This window comes from Lolium rigidum, chromosome 2, assembly GCF_022539505.1.
Source record: "Lolium rigidum isolate FL_2022 chromosome 2, APGP_CSIRO_Lrig_0.1, whole genome shotgun sequence".
Lineage (NCBI taxonomy): Eukaryota > Viridiplantae > Streptophyta > Magnoliopsida > Poales > Poaceae > Lolium > Lolium rigidum.
The window spans coordinates 215428001-215433868 of NC_061509.1; the positions used below are offsets into that span (position 1 = coordinate 215428001).

At 45.1% G+C, this 5868-nt stretch overlaps 1 pseudogene; it reads right to left on the reverse strand.

Annotated features, from left to right (window-relative positions):
* Positions 1-787: 787 nt before the first annotated feature.
* On the reverse strand, positions 788-2372 carry LOC124690551 (annotated as a pseudogene).
* Positions 2373-5868: the final 3496 nt, after the last annotated feature.

Consider the following 5868-nt stretch of genomic DNA (forward strand, 5'->3'; position numbering starts at 1 on the left):
GGATACCACAATGCCATACTTACTTATGAATAAAACAATGCAAGCAAACATCTATGACATGCTACTCATATTCATAAATTCGAATGAAGCTCGGTGATCACATGGGTACGTGAGCACGCATGCAATGATCGACACGTGTCTAACGGCGTCGCTGGTCCGTGAAGTGATCACACGGCAGGTAATCCTTAAAAAAAGTTGATTCGTCCTGCCCCAGATTAGCAGATCCAGCACAGCTGTGAAAAGCAAAGCGCAGAGCCAGCACACACCGATCCAGCCAACAGCAAAGCACCAAGCAGCAAACAGTAAAACAAGCAGCATTTTTTTTTAGCGCGTTCGACCTATGGGCAGAAAAGAAGCAAGAGAGAGAGCCATATCCATGCATCTATTAGTTTTGGATTTAAAAGGGGATGACCCACGGACGCGGATTTTTTGATCATAGGTGCTATGCACTGGAATCGCTGTCCATAGAATACAATATCTAATACACATGTCGTGAACCAAAGGAGTAATTACAATTGCGTAGGTACAGAAAAGAACAGGAATTTTCAAGCAGAAACTTGTTCTAACAACTAAGAATTTTATTATTTAGCTCCAGAAAAAATCTATAAATCCTATTATTCCAACAAAACATTTCAACTTACTCCAGGAATCTTTTCTAACAACTAAGAATTTTATTATTTACCTCCAAAAAAATCCGAAAAATGGAAAAATATTGTTTTACCTCCAGAAATTTTCAGGAAAAATAATACAGTCTGTTTGCGAATTAAAAATTAACTTAAAAGGTTAATTAGAAACTAGGAACCACAATGTCCATTCAAGGGATTAAGAAAAGTCAACTGAAGTCATCACCAAATTCACCATCAACAGTGTTCACCGAGGCAAGATTCTGAGAGAATCAGAACAGTGAAATTAATAAAACAGACATGGAGATCTGGCATCCTCTCGATGAAGTGCACCGTGGCGTTCCTGGGCATCCATCGGCGTCCACTCCCTATCTAGCACAGGTCTCTGCATCGTGGCTGCCGTCCTCAACGCCCTTGTGAGCGGGATGTACACCACGGGGGCGGTGCAGCACGGCCCCGATGCAGAGGTAGCGGCCGCGGGCGTCGGGGCGCTCGTATGCGAGGACGTGGGCGCGGGCGACGTCGCGGACGTCGGTGTAGGCGGCGACGGCGTTGGGGTAGGTGGGCTTGGCGCCGGTGAGGTAGCGGGCGACGTGGCTGCTGTTGAAGTTGAGCGCCTGCTGCAGCATGGGCCCCATGGTCATGGACGGCACCACCACCGCCAGCTCCAGGCCTCTCTTGGCTGCCTCCTCCGTCGCCGTGATCTCCGCCATCATCTTCGCGCAGCAGTACAGGTTCTGCATGCGCACACAAGGGTTGCTCAGTTTAGTTCGCCTGCGTGCGAGAAAGATGGAGGGAAAATTGATTGAGTGTCAGCTCTTACGCCTGACTGCTTGCAGAACTCGTAGTCGCTCCAGCAAGTCTCGTCGAGCACGGCGTTGGAGCTCCGGTTGGGGTCCATGTGGACGGCGCCGTAGGAGGAAGTGAAGACGATGCGCCGCACGCCCGCGTCCGCCGCTGCCCGGATGACGTTCCTTGTGCCCTCCACGGCGACCGGCACGAGCCCCTGCATCCAGCATCGGCAGGTAATCAGTAAGCGAGCCATGCAAGTAAAAATCCAAGCAAGTGAGGAGCGAGCAGGGGACTGACGGGGTCGTTGGAGACAGGGAGGCGGCGTGGAAGACGCCGTGGCAGCCGGCGAAGGCGGCGCGGAGGCTGTCGTAGTTGAGAAGGTCGGCGCGGCAGAGGGTGAGCCTCTCCTCCGCTCCGTCCAGGGCCAACAAGTGCGCGTTCTTGCTGTCGGCTGCACAAATTAACCAGTCAGTCACACGCGCGCGCCATGCATTACCAGATCAATGAATCAGCAAAATAATCGACGGAGAACTCAGAGACGATGCGCTTACCAGGATCCCTAGCGGTTCCCCTGACGCCGCCGCCGGATGCGCGCAGGGCTGTCCGCTTCCCGCCGCCGCTGCCCCGCGCAGAGGAGCCGCCGTCGCGGGTATCGTCCGGGCCATGCTCGTGGTGGAGCTCGTCGGTCCACAGAGGGCGGTGTCGCAGGCCGGTCCTAGGAGAGAGAGAGGCATTGGGGGAGAGCGATGCAGTGGTCAAGGAAGATGATTTTTGGGGAAGGTGTGAAGGACGAGCGGAGTAAGAGGATAAGGCACATGGTGGGGCAGCTTTTAGCAGCGTTTTCCGTGAAAGAAAGGTACTCACGCCGTATGGTGGCCGTTTGTGAGAAAGTGAATCTCAACGTTGATCCAACGGCAGTTAGGGCATGCTCACGTACCTCAAATTGGAGCTAATCATGAGAGATCATGAACTACTAGACTTTATTAAATAACATATACCTCACATGAACCAACTAAGCATGCTCACATGGATGAGTATATGTACAAAAATGAAAACAAATAGAGTTCATACCAGTCTCTCACCACAATCAGATTGTCGTAGATCGTCATTATTGCCTTTTCACTTGTGTAGCTTGGATAATATGAAATGAAAACCACGCTCCGGCCACCGAAGACCATTGAACCTATAATGAACTTTACGAACCAAAGAAGAACAGCAAATATTTTTGGTGTTTTCGATTTTGAGAACAAGAACAAAAGGAAGCAAGCAAACAAAGAAAAATCTTTTTGGGTTTTCTTATAGCAAACTAGCAATAGCAAATAAAGCGAAACAAATGCAAGAAACCAAGTAAACAAGTGGTGAAGAGAAACAACAGAAATATTTTTGGTATTTTTGTGTTTTGGGAAAGAAACAAAGTGAAAGCAAGAAATAGCAAACTAAAAGAAACACAGAAAAGCGAGATGGCAGAAATCTGCCAAAACCTGACAGCAGTACAAAAATCGATTTTTTCAAAAATCTTACGTTGCTCAGCTCGAAAAGTGTTCAACTAATGAAAGTTAGATAACAATCTGGGGAACCTGCACAAAAATTGGCAGCTCAAAATAACGTTCTGGCTGTGCGCACGAATTTTTCTAGTAACAGTCCAGAATCTGTTTTCAGGCAGCACTTCCCCAAATATCATCTTCCTCTCATTAGAAAACCACTCAAACAAACTAAACAAGTATATACAAGTATCCAGCAACCATAATATGCAAAGAATGAGTGATGCCGGTATACCTCCCCCCAAGTTTAGGCTTTTGACCTAAGTGGAGTTCAATCCCATCGAGGCCATGAGGTAGTATCCCCGTTGTACGACGAAGATGGATCATATTCCGGGTATGTGCTAGAAGAAGCACCCGGATACGTGACGGTGTAGTCGTAGGAGGGCTCGGCATCCTCGGAGTCATGCTGCTGGTGGAAATCTTGTATCTTCATATGTTCATCCACCTCCTCCTTGGTGCGCGACCATGGTTGCCTGTCAATACAAAACAAACCTGGCTGGGGAAGAGGGATTTCTTTCTCATCCCCATCAGCAAACAACATTCTATAGGCCATATTATCTAAAGTGGACTCGGTGGTAATAAAATGATGGCTTTTCATAGCAATGATATCAAGCCTCCTAGGGGTTAATGGCACATCATTAAGATCAATAGGAAGCTCTAAATATGCTAAAATGCGTGAAGCAATAGTCCCTCCAAATATAGGTCCCCTGGTAGACAGGCGGCGAGCAATAAGAGAACCAAGATGATAAGATGTCCGTCCAGTAAGTGCAATATTCAAGAAAGCAAGATGGTAACTAGAAATATTGCTAGTGTTCTCCCTACCAAGTATGCTAGTAGCAATGTAATATGCAAAATATTTAATGGCGGGGAGTTGAATGTTCCTTATCTTGCCCCGCTAAATGGTGCGACAATCATCATTGGTGATCCCTCGATAGAGCTCCAACAAGTCCCGGGGGTTGTCATCAATCCTCCTTGCTGTACCTACAGGGGCAATATCCAATGCACGACAAAATTCTTCCAATTCCATAGTAACAGGAGTACCATAGATCTTGAATGCAACTGTCGGATCATATTGTGTGTTTTGGAACTTGAAGCTCTCGACAAAAATTTTTGTGAGCATGTAGTATTGCTCCCTTTCATCTCCAACGTAGGTGGCTAAGCCCGACCTGTTGACAAGGGTGAAGAAATCATCCAATATCCCTGCATTTGTCAGAAAATCATAACATGGGAAGGATGAGGCATTAGGAGTCCCATTGTCCTCTTCGGGCGCGAAGCTAGCCGCGATGATGTCCTCATTGTACGATCGCCTAATTTGGGTGGCGGTCCTACAAGGCCTCCAGGTGCTGGTTGTTCCTTTCTTGAACAATTCTCCAAATTTGAACTTCTTCATCTCTTTTCTGAAATTTTCAACAAACAATATAAAACTTGATTTGGTGACATATAATTGAGGGGAACTACCATAGGAACTTGCTAGAGTATTAATCATGCATCAAAACTAATTTCTACCACTTAGAACAAGCATGCAAGCTCACTAAACATGTTACCTACAGCAGCAAAATATTCAAGATATACTTCACCAAACAAAATTCTACTTGGATAATCGAAGGAGTCACATACCGGAGAGCAAATGTGCCAAATTTCAAACGAAATCTGGGCTGAGCAAAGAGATCGAAAAATCCTGAGCTCTTGAGCAAAAACGCGAGTGAGAGAAAGTTGGTTCGAGTTTTTCGGGAGAGAGAAGATGCTTGGGAGAAAGAGATGAAGAAGTGGGGCAAGGAGGGGCCCACACCACAGGGTGGCGCGCCCCCTCCTTGGCCACGCCGGCTCGTGGTGTGGCACCCTGTGGTGCCCCACAGGTCATCCTCTCGGTGCTCCCGGGTGCCTCGTCGAAAAATAGGACCAACGGTGTAATTTTCGCGAATTTTTGAAAACTTTGAAAAATGCACATTTACGGGTATTAAGTTTATTATTACTGGCCAGGAAATTTTTTGAAAACTCTAATCAACTAAGGAACTTTGGAAAAATAAAAGTGCTACAGCAACTAAAGCAAGTGGAGGAAGAAAGAGATGTTGTTTACCTCCTCTATGCATATAAAATGTATTTGTTAACAAGGTTGATCAAGTCTTGCCACCAAATAAATTTTACATAGCATATGAAGAAATAAACCTCAAATCAATCATGTTACCTTGAATTGTATTGATATGGATCCAATCACAAGAGTTTGATATTCTTCTTTAGGCTCATATATAGGACAATCAATAGTTCCCACTTTGATAGTTCTCACATTAGAAATAGTATTAACTCCGCACGCTTTTTCAATCCTCTTGGGGAAATAGACGGTGTGTTCCTTATCATCAACATTGAAAGTAACCTTTCCTTTATTGCAATCAATAACAGCCCCTGCGGTGTTAAGAAAAGGTCTCCCAAGAATAATAGACATATTATCATCTTCAGGCATTTCCTTCACAACAAAATCAGTTAATATCAAGCAGTTATTAGTAACTTGAACAGGAACATCCTCACATATACCAACAGGAATAGCAGTAGATTTATCAGCCATTTGCAAAGATATATCAGTAGGTATCAACTTATCTAAGTGAAGTCTCTTATACAGAGAAAAAGGCATAACACTAACACCGGCGCCCAAGTCACATAGAGCAGTTTTAACATAATTATTCTTAATAGAACAAGGAATAGTAGGTATACCTGGGTCGCCCAACTTCTTTGGAACTTTGCTCTTGAAAGAGTAATTAGCAAGCATAGTGGAAATTTCCTCATTGGGGATTTTCCTTTTGTTAGTAACAATATCTTTCATACACTTTGAATAAGGAGGCAATTTAATAGCATCAGTCAAAGGGATTTGCAAGAATAAAGGTTTCATCCAATCACAAAATTTATTATAGTGTTCTTCT